Genomic DNA, 14,940 nt, shown 5'->3' with positions numbered 1-14,940 from the left:
TTGCATGATTTACATATGCAACCTTTCCTACTGTACTTTCAAAATTATGTCTACAGTTAATAATAAGCTCTTTGCTAGCTTTGAGAATGGAGGGGTATGTAGCTTTGTCATATGTATACATAAACATACAGCTAAACATTTGGACACATACATCTGCTATCCAAAATAACAGCCTTCTCTCATACCACAATCTCTGACTGCACGTGTCCTCACAAATCAAGTGTCAGGATGCCCCTATGAAATAAATCCCAGCAGTCTGGGTCACGCCAAATGGACTAGCAATCATCATTTGACATGTGTGACATTTGGAAATAAAGAAGTGACTATGTGGATAATGTGGATTCTGAAAGAGTTGCACATTTAGGAATACTTGGAAAGACAAAGCTCTCAGGAGCTTCTGTGTGTAATGTATGCAATGAACTGTGGCTCAGCTTGAAATAGACTCTTCACAAAATGGCGAATCAACAGAGGATCCTCAGAGGTCTGGATCAGTTTAAATCTAATCTACTTTTAAAAGTCTTAGCTGTTAGCATGAAAATGGCCCAGAGGAAAGAAAACCCTTTGGGTTTCATTAGTGGCTCCATGTCACAGCAGTGTGTAAACGGCAAGGATATGTTTCCAATCTCCCTGAGACACGAGTCAAACATGAGTCTGCTGAATAATGCATTTACAGTAGATATGAAGAACAAGGAAAAAATGAGAGAGCAAGAGAGAATAAAAGACAAAAGAGCCAGGACCACAAAGATATTTATCTGCCATCAACATTTTCTGCATTACCTTGCCCGATGAATACTGCATAAACATCTTCTTATCATATGAACAGAAGAGTCATTATTTCAATGTACTTCAGAGTCATTGTTTACTTAGACTTAATGACTACAGCCATGTCCAACACACCCCTCCATTCCTGAATCATAAACTAGATGCCCTTGAAACAAAGAGATACACATTCCACAGGGAATAATAAGCCTATAAGTAACCACAAAAATTTTGCCGTGGGCTCATGGACTCCCCTGATGTTACAATGCATTATGGGGACTAAAACAGTGCCTTAGTTTAACACTGAGGTCATTATGAGTGCCTGAGCAGAACAAATAAGCACTGAGACAACCTCTTAGTGCCGAAGCTTGAACTATGATATGTTTTTCACATTACAATATATATATTTTACCTCATCTACTCTTGGCGAGGTTTAGACTGTCATTGGAGCCAAGAGAGGACCTGGATAAGGGGGATTTGGATTTTGCAGTGGCAGGCCCTCATAGTTTAGTGCCAAGAAAAGCAACCCAGCTGAACAAATGTGAGAGAGGGTTTTAAACAAAGGATAAACATCTCTGAGCCTCCAGGTCTCTCCTACCAGTTTGAAATGGAAGACTTCATCATGGCTGCCATATAACAGCGTTGTATGTGTTTCTCTGCACTTAGCTTGACAGCAAAGGAATACATCATAAATCATGTGTTACTCATTACTGTAATTAATAAGGCTTTGACGAGACTTTCAGACTTTCAGGTAGCTATGACTATATGAAATCAATAGAATTCAAGATTGTTCTTAAAGAGAAACTAAAATAGACATTCCTTGACTCAGAGTTTCATAGCAACACTTAAATACCTCATAACATCATTTGACAAGTGCATTTTCCTTTTCAGTGTTGATGCATATTGATCAAGAAGTTGGAATGGGTCATATTTGAAGGGCTTGTCTCATAGCTCACAAAAAACATTAAAATAATGTAGCATTCAAGTGTTTCTCCTAAACTTTGCTTCAAGTTTTTTCAAGGAATTATTCAAGAGCTAGTGATAAAATAGAGAACAGTGCTTTAAGTTTTCAGTAAATGCAACAATTGAAAATATTGTGATATAAAAAATACAAAATAGAACTATTTAAATTATTGACCGAATCTTTACCGTGTGATTATTAGATATACATTAATACAGATTCGATACAGCCAGTTTTACTGAAAAGCAGAACTGTCATTGAAGTTTATTGGGGTTCCAGCCAAGGACAGTGCTTCTTTTCTCTTTTTCTTATCAATATTGTTGTTTGATTAATATTACGGTCTATTAGCCTGCATTTACGCATTGCAAATATCAGATACTGTATTTTGAGATATAAGAGTTTTGTCCTATCTGCATCATGTAATACATTAATGGCTGTTTACGCTAATATCGCATCAAGACGGCACAGATTTTTTCCCGTCTGTTTACATTCTCGTAATACATTAATAGCTTTGTTTACATTAATATTACATCAAAAGCAGCACTTTGAAGCTCTTTTAAATGTTCACACATGCAGCTGCATTCACCACGAGGCACGAGGGCTCTATAGAGTATGCGCAGACTTATGCATGTGTGCGTTTGAACGCAGATACCGAATGGAGTCAGTAGGCTATTCGTTACTGCTGGTGACGTGCCGAATTTTAACTTGCAACCCTAGCCAGTCCTGCCGTCACCCAGTTTGGAAACCACTGACTTAGACTGTAATGCATTATAGCATAAACGTTATCAAATTATACCTGCAAGTATTAGGTAAGCTTTAAATGAAGCAGAAATAGTAATGTTTTCTTATAAACTCCCATAAGAAATTTTTAAGTGTTATAAGAGAATATAAGTTATATACTAATGCACAGAATACAAAGGAACACAAATTTAATGTAAAAAAAAAGATGGTACATGGTTAAAACATGTCAATAGCTTTAAAAAAATATGTGTGATCCTTTGTTTTATGTGTAACTTCCATTATGTAATCTTGACCAAACACACTCACTGTCTCATTTGAGCATTTTTTGGAGGTCTCCAACTGTGTGTTTACATGGTTTTTCTTTCTCTCAGCAGCTACATGCCCTCAAAGCTACAGGGGTCCCCACGGAGACGACCTTTACGCTGCTGAGGCCAGAGGTTGATGGTCCCAGTGGGAAACAGTGGCGACACCCCAGTGGCTGAGGAGCTTGAGGCGTTCAGTAGACTAATGGGGTCTGACTTCATCATTAAGGAGGTGGCTGTTATCATTATATACACCAACAAATCGGGATTAGGAAGATGCACAATGCTTTACTGCAAATCTTTCAGGTCTGCTCAGATTTGGCTGAAACAAAACAAAAATCCATTGGAGATATGCATCTTAAAGGATTATTACACAGCTTTCTGGAACACTTGATTCTAATTGGTCAATCGTGTCTTTCTGAGGTCAAATATTTTTTTAGATGTTTATTTAATATGTTGATTTATTTGTTTTGTAAGTAGCCATGTAATAAAAGGGATCATAAAAAGTTACACATAAATCCTGTTTTTGTTTTTTATTTTTGTGATATTGACTGGCACATTATCCCTTACTTCTTTCCTTTGTTCATTCACATTACATTAATATCTACATTTTTACCAAGAAACAATGGGAAAATTGGGAAATGAGGCAGTTACAAGACATTGTGGTAAGGGTAAAATTTTGAAACGATGCCTGAAACTATTGAAACCTAAATTCTGAACTATGCCTTTAGTGTTATAGATCCCTGTTGCAAGGAAAGCACTGTATTAAGTTGAAAGATACCCACAATTCCCCCTTAAAAACAGTCACCCCATCACCCTAAACTTGTCCCTCTAGTGTCAAGCAATTGGATTAGGCTGTTTGGTTCGTGTAGTGTCAGAGGCTAAATGGATGGCTGGGCACCATGATGGATGAACATTTCCAACAGGACGCCTTTCCATCTGACACACCAACATACATCATCTATTAGCCTCAAATTTGCCTGCTCAGTGGCCAAATCATGGCCAACGCAACCAAATGGGTGACCATAGGGACCACAATATCACAAGCCAACATCGTCAATTCTTCTGTTTAAAGTATTTAGAGTAATTACATTTAAGACTTTAATCACATTTCAAATATTGGAAATTTGGTTGCTTTGTTCACGTTTAGTAAACTTTAGCAAATAGCAAAATATGTTGGTGTAATAATCACATGGAACTCTTGATGTGGTGCATAGAATCAGTTTTCACCATGAGAAACTTCTAATAGGAACTGAGACTGTTACTTTTCTTAAATAAAGCATAAAATTAAATAAAAATAAAACAAAATACACAGTTGTTATAAGATGAGCAAGTAAGTTCAAGTTCACTATAAGCAGGGATGCAAACTACCAGCTAGTTTGCATCTAATCACATTTTCTGAAGGTAATTTTCCAAAATGTTTGGGTAAATGGGTTCAAATTAATTAAAAAGGGTTACATTGATCTTAAAAACAAAAACAAAGCTTTAATAACACTTTATTTTAGGGATCAGAAATGAATACAGTAGTAATTCATGACTAATAATAACACTTAATAATTACACAAGTTATGGATTGTTTGGCGTTATAAAGTATTTATTAAGCCTTTATTGGCTGATTTCTTATTCTTGCTTCGTAGTCCCTTTACATTTGCTTTTGTCATACAATGAATTTATTAGCTAAAGATATCAGTAGCTAATATGATGCAAATGACATCCTTTATAGGTTCACAGTACTGTGAATGTGCGGCTTATAAAATACATGCATTATGCTTCTAGTATTTCAACAAAGCAGGGAAGGTTAGGGTTAGGTTTAGGGTTAGGGGTTGGTGTAAAATGTGTGTGGGACTCTAAATAAACACAATAAACATGTAGATGCCCCTATACTGTATGGTAGTATTTAATTAGGGGTTATTTGCACATTGTGCAAAGAAGATTCAATTTGTTGCTGTTTACACTAAGCAACAAAAGTCTCTGCCTTCTGTATTTATTTAAGGTGCACACTCACAAAGTGTACTGAGAACCTATAAAGGATTTATTTTACACCTTATTAGCTATTAGTATGTAATGTTTAATTAATAAGTTAATTGTTAAGAAAAAAGAAATGTAAAGAGGCTATTAGTCAAGGGTAAGAAATCAGCCAACAAAGGCTAAATTAATACCTTATAATTCTAAACAAGTCCTTGATGAGTCCCGTACAAGTCAAATGAGTTTTTATTAATTACTATCTAATTGCTGATCCCTAAAAATGTTACCAAAGCTTTAAATATGACAAAAAGCTTTAAATATAACAGCCCCAGGGAAGACCCAGGTAACCCCCTCTCACCCACTCCCAAGCCCTGGTTATTTGTTTACACTTCGGTTCATGGATAATGTGAGCTTCAGGCGTATATAAAGACACAACAGCTGTTTCTAACGAATCTTTGATTCACAAAGACTGTTGCTGTCAATCTGACCTTACCAGTGTGGCACCACTAACTGTGTGTTTATGTGTTGTTCCAAAAGGACCATGCACAGGGGTACCTCTGTGTGTATATGTTTCTTGGTAGGGACGGGGGTTGAATTAGTTTTTATCCTGTTGTGGGATCAACATGTCAAATAAGGAGGACATTTTTATTAAGCAACAATACAATAACGGGACCACAGCTTCACTAAACAATGGGTGCAATTAACCTCATTTGCTTGATTAATCATGGAAGGGGCTTTGAATCTATCTGTGCCAGGATTGAACTGCTCTAAATAAGGAGCCCTGCTGTGAGGCAGGGTGAATGCAAATCTGTTGTATGCCCAAATATTGCCACGCTATTCTATGGACAGCTTAATGTACAATTGAAATTTAAAGGATTAAACCAGCATTTATTGTCCCATTATTTACATTTTAATGCAGTATTAATCTTGTTTGCAAGGAATGTGTGTCTAGTTAAATGGATTTTGTTATTTTCAGGTCAACTTTGGTATTCTATTGTATCAAGGAAAATGTGTGATTTAATGGTGAGGCAGCCCTGGGAAAGTTTCTTGTTAGTGCACAATGCCTGTCTGATTTCCCATACTAATTTTGGAAGACCTAACATGGGGAGGGCAGTTAGTCTTGTGGCAAGTTTGTTATAAGAGATAACATGGAGCTTAAACTCTCACCACAGAGCATGTGGGTGGCTACAGATCAATACGGCATTGAAATCACCATGATGAGGCTGTATTGAACCTCTCTCTCAGTCACTGTATTGATTTACAGTTGGAGTTAGGTCAGACCCCCTGCATGGAGGACATGTGCCACTGATAACTATCTGCAGGCTAACCAAATACCACAGGATACTGAAGTTACTGAATATTAAATATTAGTTCAATGCTCAAGAGGGATTTACATGGGCAAAATAGGCTAAAATGTCACCTCTCTCTTTTTCTTTCTGTGGGCACTTGATCATGCTAGTTTGGTTAGGATGTTTCTCTTATTTTGTATTTTTTCTCCCCTTTTTCACCCCAATTTGGAATGCCCAATTCCCAGTGCGCTATAAGTCCTCGTGGTGGCGTAGTGACTCGCCTCAATCCAGGTGGCGGAGGACGAATCTCAGTTGCCTCCGCGTCTGAGACCATCAATCCGCGCATCTTATCACATGGCTCGTTGAGCGCGTTAACATAGCGCATGTGGAGACTTCACACTATTCTCCATGGCATCCACCCACAACTCACTACGCACCCCACAGAGAGCGAACCACATTATAGTGACTACGAGGAGGTTACCCCATGTGACTCCATCCTCCCTAGCAACTGGGCCAATTTGGTTGCTTAAGAGACCTGGCTGATTCAAACTCGCGACCTGGAAGATTCAAACTCGTGACTCCAGGGGTGATAATCAGCGTCTTTACTCAATGAGCTACCCAGGCCCGGCAGGATGTTTCTCTTGAACTTATTCTTATCTAAACCAAAGTGTTTCGTTAGTCTAAATATTCTCTCCTTTGTAACTTGTCACTTTAAAAAAAGAATGCAAGTAGATTAGTCATGTGATTTTCATATACATCGTTCAAATTTTGAAGGGGGTTTCTGATATATAGAAGTTCACATAGTGAAGTTTTTGTGACTGTATGTGCGTGTGTGCGGGCACTTTACAGTAAGTCCCTTGGCAGACACATGTGGTGCAGCCCACTCCTGTCAAGATCTGTAGGATCTGTAGCTTTACAACAGCACATATTTCATATAGCCCTCTGAGCTTTCTTTGCCCTAAAATGATTCATGCACATCATTCTTAGTTGAGAAGTTATTTATGAACAAAGACTTGGGCCTTCACCTTTAGGCATGTTTGTTGCAATGCATTTATGTTGAAGACATTCAGAATAATGTTTTAATTGCTGTAATTGCATTTCTTCATCCTACTTCTATTTAAAGATTCTGTTACCCTGATGCCACAAGTTGTTTTGGATATTGATTTAAAATCACCGACACTGTTAACCATGACAATAGATTTTGCCAAAGCCATTGGGGTGAGAAGATTTTCACATTTCAACTATTTCCATACTTTTATCAGAAAAGATTGATTAATGAAAACACATACCCAGAATACCATAAAATAAATTTGGTACGGAAAGCATTGATGTAAAGCAGTTTTATGAAAGATTCACCAAGTTTTATAGCTTGAAGATCATTTTTGGTTTTGGGTTGGATTATGTAAACCATTAGACAACTCATTCAAACACAAGTATGTAAATGTTGTTTGTTTCATGGGTCCAGCACATGACAAGATAAATAAAAGCTGCCATTTTTACAATTTGTTCCTCTCTTTAACAAAAAGGCATTTGGAAACTTGCATAGTGTTCATACATTTAACTGTAAATAAAATAAATAATATCCATGTTACAGAATGTTTATGAGTGTACAGACTTGTTATCAGTGATGCATTTGTATTGGTCAAACAGACAATTTAGGAAGAATCAAACTCTCTGCTTTAAGAAACATAATTGTCCTGTCTTTATTAGAGCTGGATTGCTGGAGATGAGTCAACTTCATCCAAGAGGAACAAGTAATCTGAAGAGAAACACTTTTTTTCAACATGATGGACAATGGTGTGTGTGAGTTACCAATGGATTTAGGTGAGGAACTATGATGGATGGATGGATGGATGGTGGATGGACGGATGGATTGATGGATGAGTGGATGGATGCTGATGGACATTATATGGCCTGTATGTGGACACCGAAACACCAAATCCATATGTACTTTTAAGCATTTAATTATAGACCATTTCCATTAATATGGAGTTGGCCGGCCACAATTCTATAGTCTAGAATGTCATTAGCATAAAGATTTGTCACTGGAATTAAGGAGCCAAAACAAACTAGTTAATTAATAAGGCATATCCACATACTTTTGGCCATGTAGTGAATTAATTTATGGATCCTGTAAACTGGTCATATTTTAAGGACCAAGGATTAAGTCTGTTTTATGACACAACTTGCCTCTGCTTGAAAGAGTTAAGCAGTCTCTCCCTTTGTTTTCTCAAGCAAGACTTAGATTAAGACTATCAGGCTGATTAATGGGTAAAGTGTGCTTGTGTTTGTAAGACATGAATTTGGCTGCTCATGCCATACAGTCGTAAGACTCTTCTGCATTTAGCAGTCTTGCAGAGACTTTGGAAAAGGATACATAGATTAAACACACACATTTTTCTAGCAATATAAACACTCACAAACCCCTATAGATGGAGGAGGAATCAAATCTAACAAAACAGTAACTGAGTTTGCAGCAAAAAAGCCCTCCCTTCCTCCAAAGCCCAAGAGAATGCAGCCATATTTATGAACAGCTGCTCTTTGAATCATATACAAGTGAAGAATGAATATTACTCTGTTTGCTTTTTGCTGTTTTATTCTTGGAACAGTGATGATTGGAAGTGTGGGGGGCCTTGCCAAGACTACACAAACACAGATTCATACTCTCCATGACTCACTGTGACTTTCTGCTTGTTAAGGAGAACACTGATAAAATGGTGATCTTACATTAAAGGACTGAATGTTTGAAGGCGTAAAGGTTTGAGCTGCAGAACAGGGTAAGGCTTTGGCACACTTAGAAATTAAAGTACTGTAGACCTGTGATGATCTGCTTTTTTCTTTCTTTCTTTCTTTTTTTTTTTTTTTTACAAAGTTTGAACAGTATTAAACAAGTATTTTTCTTTATTGTCCATCCACAGTTTTCCTGACTATCCACTGGGGATTATTCTAATTGCCTTTGGACTGTATACAGTCTCTATAAGAAGACACCAATATGAGCATTTCAGATGGAGAACAACCACCATTTGAAGTATTAGCTGGAGTAAAAATGAGTTCAGGCTGAACTTGTGTAGTTGTTGGCAGTGAAAACAACTAAGTAGTTCATCATTTCAACGTCACAAACCTCGGTTCATAGCTTTATGTCTTTCACCCACTACTTAAACTTTGATATGAGAGGCACTGTCAAAAAATACCAGTGTTGTGATGAAATTTGACTCCCTGACAGATTCTGACTCCCCGCTACCTGATTGACACTTTCCCTAAAGCCCACCTTTCTTTATATGTACCCCACATAGAGGGGTACAAATAGACCTTAATATTAATCAAACAACAATATTGATAAGAAAAATAGAAAATAAGCACTGTCCTTGTCTGGAAGTCCAATACATTTAAAAGACAGTTCTGCCTTTCTCTCAAACTCTGGCTGCATCAAATCTGTATTAATGTATATCTAATAATCACACAGTAAAGATTCTGCCAATTATTTCAGTTGTATTATTTTTATTAGATTACTTTTTAATGGTTTATGTCACAATAGTTTTATTTGCTGCTGTTACTGAAAACTTAAAGCACTGTTAATCTGTTCTCTATTTTTTTTTTTACTCTATTTTATAACTAGCTCTTGAATAATTACTTGCAATGTTTTGGAGAAACACTTGAAGGCTCATTGTTTGAATGTTTTTTTTATATATTTACATCAGTGTAACATTTTTTAAATAAAGGTGTTTTCAATTGCATATTTGTTAAATTATTTATTTTTCAGAGGTTGAGAAAGAAAATACTATAAAGGGGTGCCTTAGTTTAACATTTTTTGGAAACCACTGCTGTAAAGTATCTACACTATGGAGCCACATGCTTTTTTTAAAATGTAATACTATAACATCACACTTTATCCACTTGCTTACTTGCTTAAGCGCCGTGTCAGCCATGGTTGGTATAGGCGATATCCTTTGAAATCAGTCGCCATTGCAGTCTGTCAGCTGCGATTGAAGCTGGATGTTGCTGCCATGATTTGTCGTATTGTTTTTGGCTGAGGACGAATGGATTCATAATGAATGATTGTGCTTCTTTGTGGAAGTATCTCTGGGTCGTCATCCGGACGCAACCTTTCGGACGTTTCCAGGTTGGTCCAGGTAGTGTTGGGGAAGTTTGTATGGGGAGACGGTTTGGATGCATCCGCAGGACATGTCCTATCCATTTCCAGCGCCGTAAAGTTATTGTGGAGCATAGTGGTTCTTTTATACCACAATGTTTACAGACACATTCACATTATCCACTAAGAACACATGCCTGAAAATGAAAACAAGCATCCGTTATGAATTATGTAACACTTCTGTGTTCATTTAAAGTTTTTTGTTACGTTTTATTTCTCATTAAGTTTTATCATTTAAGTCCTATAAAAACTTCTCTTCAACCTCTATTCAACAAGCTGTATGATTTGAGGTATCGTTCATGTCCATAGGACAAATGGTGCAAGATATTTTTACATGCCAAATTTTAATACTAATTTTAACGTTAAGTAATAGTGATGCTAGCCTCTCGAGTCAATCATCTAGATTTATTTTTCAACTGAACAATGACCAAATGGATTTAAACATCTTTTTCCCTCTCTGTTTATCTGCATAAATCTTTCAAGGACAAATAAAAGAGGGTCTGACCTGTCTTGTCTTTGCAAGGCTCTGTCTCTGATTTACGTGCAACAACATCAGTTTGCACTTTATTTAGTGTTTTCTCAGAGCACTGAAGCTCTTCAGCAAAGAAGAGTGTGTTTGATGTAAGTGTGGCAGAGCAGAGACAGTCACTCCCCATTCCTCTCAGCTTTTGCTTTATATGAGCACTTTGCAATGACTATAAAACCAAAGGCTGCACTGTCCAATAGAAAACAGTGTCCCAATGGAACCATAGATGGCCTTGAATGAAAGAGAGGAGAAGAGACTAACTCTTTTTCTGACATGGTGTACATGACACTAAAGAATGAAGCTGGGGTCACAGTAACGTTTGTGTTGTCATGGTTTTGGACATGGTACAATGGTAATAAAATGGTACAGTAGTGTTTACAAGTCTGAGATCACTTATGAAAATGCTTTAATTCTGCATATTTCTGATTTGATATACTTTTTTTTTTTACCAATTATATTAATAGCATAACCATTTGAATGAAATGTTGAATTGAATTTACATTAATTTTGAATCCTTTTTTGACTTTTGAGCCCCACTGTATCTCTTAATACCTTGTCTGTACCATGGAGTACCATGGTATATACCAAAGTACCATCTGATATCAATAATATACCATGGTACTGCCAAAGTAAATTTTTTAATGAGAAACCACAAATCTATAATGAAATGCAACACCAGAACATGGGGTATGAAAAATAATCTCGATGATCTCAAAGGCGTTCATCTTAAAATATTGCATACCTGAACAAAAAAATGTTTTGCTCAAAAATAATTTACAAACCCGTCTTTGGCCCATAATTATTGCATCATAATTAGAGCGTGGGAGGTCATGACCCTTGGCAGCACAGCCTTACAAACATTAACCCCCGAGGCTGAAGGCAGGTCATGTCTTAGATGAGGAGTTTCAGGCAACCCAGTTTGGCAAGTCTACCTATAAACATGAATTAGAACAGAGGAAAAGACCTGACAATATTGGAGAAGATTGTACAAACATGGTTTAAATGTCTGTTTAAAAGTTTCTTTCACACTGACCAGTTATTAATATACATCAAATGTCCGGATGACAGTTTATCAAGATCGGTTCAACAGTTGTAATTTACTTGCCTTCATGTCGTACCAAACCCGTATGAATTTATTTCATCTGTGGAACACAAAAGGAGATGTGTAGAAGAATCTTAGGGACTGACAGTTTCAGTTTCATTTTATTAATTTTTTTTTTCTTTTTTTTATGTAAAGCTTTGTAGTTTAACAATACATAAAAATGACAATGCAGATTTAGCTTTTATAATTTAGAATGGTGCGTGTGTGGAGTCAGTATTTGACAGGGGTAGTGTAATGATGGGGTGTGGGGGGCCTGGGTAGCTCAGCGAGTATTGATGCTGACTACCACCCCTGGAGTCACGAGTTCGAATCCAGGGTGTGCTGAGTGACCCAAGCCAGGTCTTCTAAGCAACCAAATTGTCCCAGTTGCTAGGGAGGGTAGAGTCACATGGGGTAACCTTATCATGGTCACTATAATGTATGGTTCTCGCTGTCTGTGGGGCGCGTGGTGAGTTATGCATGGATGCCGTGGAGAATAGCGTGGGCCCCCACACGCTACATCGCGGTAAAGCGCTCAACAAGCCATGTGATAAAGTGTGTGGCTTGACGGTCTCAGACGCTGAGGCAACTGAGATTCGTCCTCCACCACCTGGATTGAGACGAGTTACTACGCCACCACGAGGACTTTGGATGAGCGCATTGGGAATTGGACATTCCAAAAAGGGGAGAATATTTGGAGAAAAAATTTGTGGAGAGCGAGGCCATGAGAGAAAGTACTGTAAGGATTGACACCTGTGGGAAATTATCTCTAACAACTGTTTGTGTTTGCAGTGAGAGCTGAGAGGGATATAAAAGATCAGTCCAGTCTGCTGTAGAGAGAGAGATGCATGAAGCTATATGTGTGCATGTGTGCTGAAAACTTCACTTTCTCTTATCTTTGTTCCCTCACTTCATCTTCTCATCTCTGCTGCTTTCACTCTGATCTCATCATCATCCTCTTTATAGAACAGACACATCTTATAGTAATTTCTCTTTATTTGTTTTCATATTAATATTATGTTATTTTATTATATACATACATTACTGTTTAGGATCTTACCCCAATAATGTGATGGAACCATGGTAAAATGATGATGTCAGAATAGTAATAACGTGGTTCTGAATAATTACCATGGTAGCCTAATTGTCCAAAACAAAAATAGTAATACCATGGTACTTTTTTGGAAAGCGATTAGTCTAATGGCCTTTTAGTTGAATCAGACAGCTCCTTCAGTTGATGCCATTATTATATGAACGACATATTACATTTCTTTCTATACCTCTTATTATAATTAGGCTAATAAAGATGCCTACGCTGTATGCAATGTCAGAAATGCAGTACCAACTGAATGTTATACTTTTGATGAACTTACAATACAATACATAGAGTGTACTTTTTATCTGACCTGTTACTCTTCTGAGGAAACGGCACTTCAATGTTCTGAGGCAAAATCCAAATGGCATTTTTTCTCCCTTGAAGAGCACTGCTGCGGAAGGGGGCGCCCCTCGAAAGCTCATTCCTAACGAAAGTGAGAAAATTTATCTTTTCTCGAAGGGCCCTTCCACAAGACCGTAAGTGAAGGGTACATTCATACAGTAATGCAATGTTCCCTTTAAAGTACCCATTTCAAGGGCTCGGCACTCTGGAGTGAGTAGGGCATGGGGAGGATCGCTTGCGCCCAGATATGCCGTAGCGCACACTTTTAAAGGCTCCGCAGCATAATTTTATTTAATACTTTTGCGATTTACAAAAAATTCTCATAATGACAAATTTTTACTGTTATTGCATTTACATTTACGCATTTGAAAGACGCTTTTATCCAAAGCAACTTACATTGCACTTAACACAGGGACAATCCCCCCAGAGCAACCTGGAGTTAAGTGCCTTGCTCAAGGACACAATGGTGGTGGCTGTGGTGATCAAACCAGCAACCTTCTGATTACCAGTTATGTGATTTAGCCCACTACGCCACCACTACAAAATAATTTTCCCCTTTTTCTGGATGACCAGAAAGGGTCACCGCTGCAGCCCCCATTCAAACACACCACTGTTTCCCTGATCTTATTGTGCATGATTTATCAGTGCTGTTCCAAAAGTTATTCTAATTTTATTTTCTTTAGTTTTTTGAAACATCTTTCATTTTCAGCTGATACCCGATGACTCTTATATTTCATCTCCTCCCCTTCAACCACCATTGTCCATTCTGGTACATAATGCTGGTAGGGATGTGATCAATGTTTCATGTTGACGTTAAACAATCCTTAGTATTCAACCAGTAAATAACTAAAAAAATGTTTTAACTGTTTATGCTTAGCTTCTTTTTCCTTTCCCCCACCCTACTAACACAAAAAACTGTCCATTGGTGTGCCATGGTTCATGGTACCCAGACAAGCACACAAAGACCCTAGCCTTTCAGTGATGATCTGTGACCTCAGAGTTACCTTTACAGCTTTGTGAGATATGGATTCTTTGGCTGAAGACAACACACGTGTCCTTTATCGGTCTATCTGTAGCCCACATTGTTTTATCTTATTGGACAGAGTTTCCACCTCTCATAGAAGCACACTGCACATCTCTACAGTGACTCACTGCATGCATAGGCCTATGGGAAGATGTTTCTTTGTCAGATTACATAAATGTTAAACACATCGGGACATTGGCTATGTCTGTGTACAAACAGAGCTCGACACAAATTTATGGGTGTTTCTTCAACTATTATCTGCAACCATTTTTATGGTGCATCATTTGCAGTCAAGATTATTTTTTTCAAATTATGCAAAAAGTTTTAAAATATGATTTAATTGTGTGTATTTATGGACATAAAATTCTTGCTCTAAAATTAGCCTTAGCCAGACAAAAATGTCTGGTATTTTATTCCAAAAATGCTTAAATCTCCATTAGCGTAATTTCAAACACAGAATGCTATGTAACAGAATAAACAATTAGAAATTTGGTGGAAATGACACTGGTGAAATTCATAAGTCATTCATAAATGACATTGTGGAAGTGTTCAGGACCTTAAGAAAGAAATGACAAAAATAGACAGTGGACACTGTTATATGGTAAATTAAATAAACTAGTGAGAGTGTTTAAGAGTTTATTTTCTAAAGTTCATCAGGCACAGAATTTGAAGAAAAACCCTTATACTCACATACAAAAAAATTA

This window comes from Xyrauchen texanus, chromosome 45 (genome assembly GCF_025860055.1).
Source record: "Xyrauchen texanus isolate HMW12.3.18 chromosome 45, RBS_HiC_50CHRs, whole genome shotgun sequence".
NCBI classification, from domain to species: domain Eukaryota; kingdom Metazoa; phylum Chordata; class Actinopteri; order Cypriniformes; family Catostomidae; genus Xyrauchen; species Xyrauchen texanus.
This window is presented reverse-complemented; position numbering follows the sequence as displayed.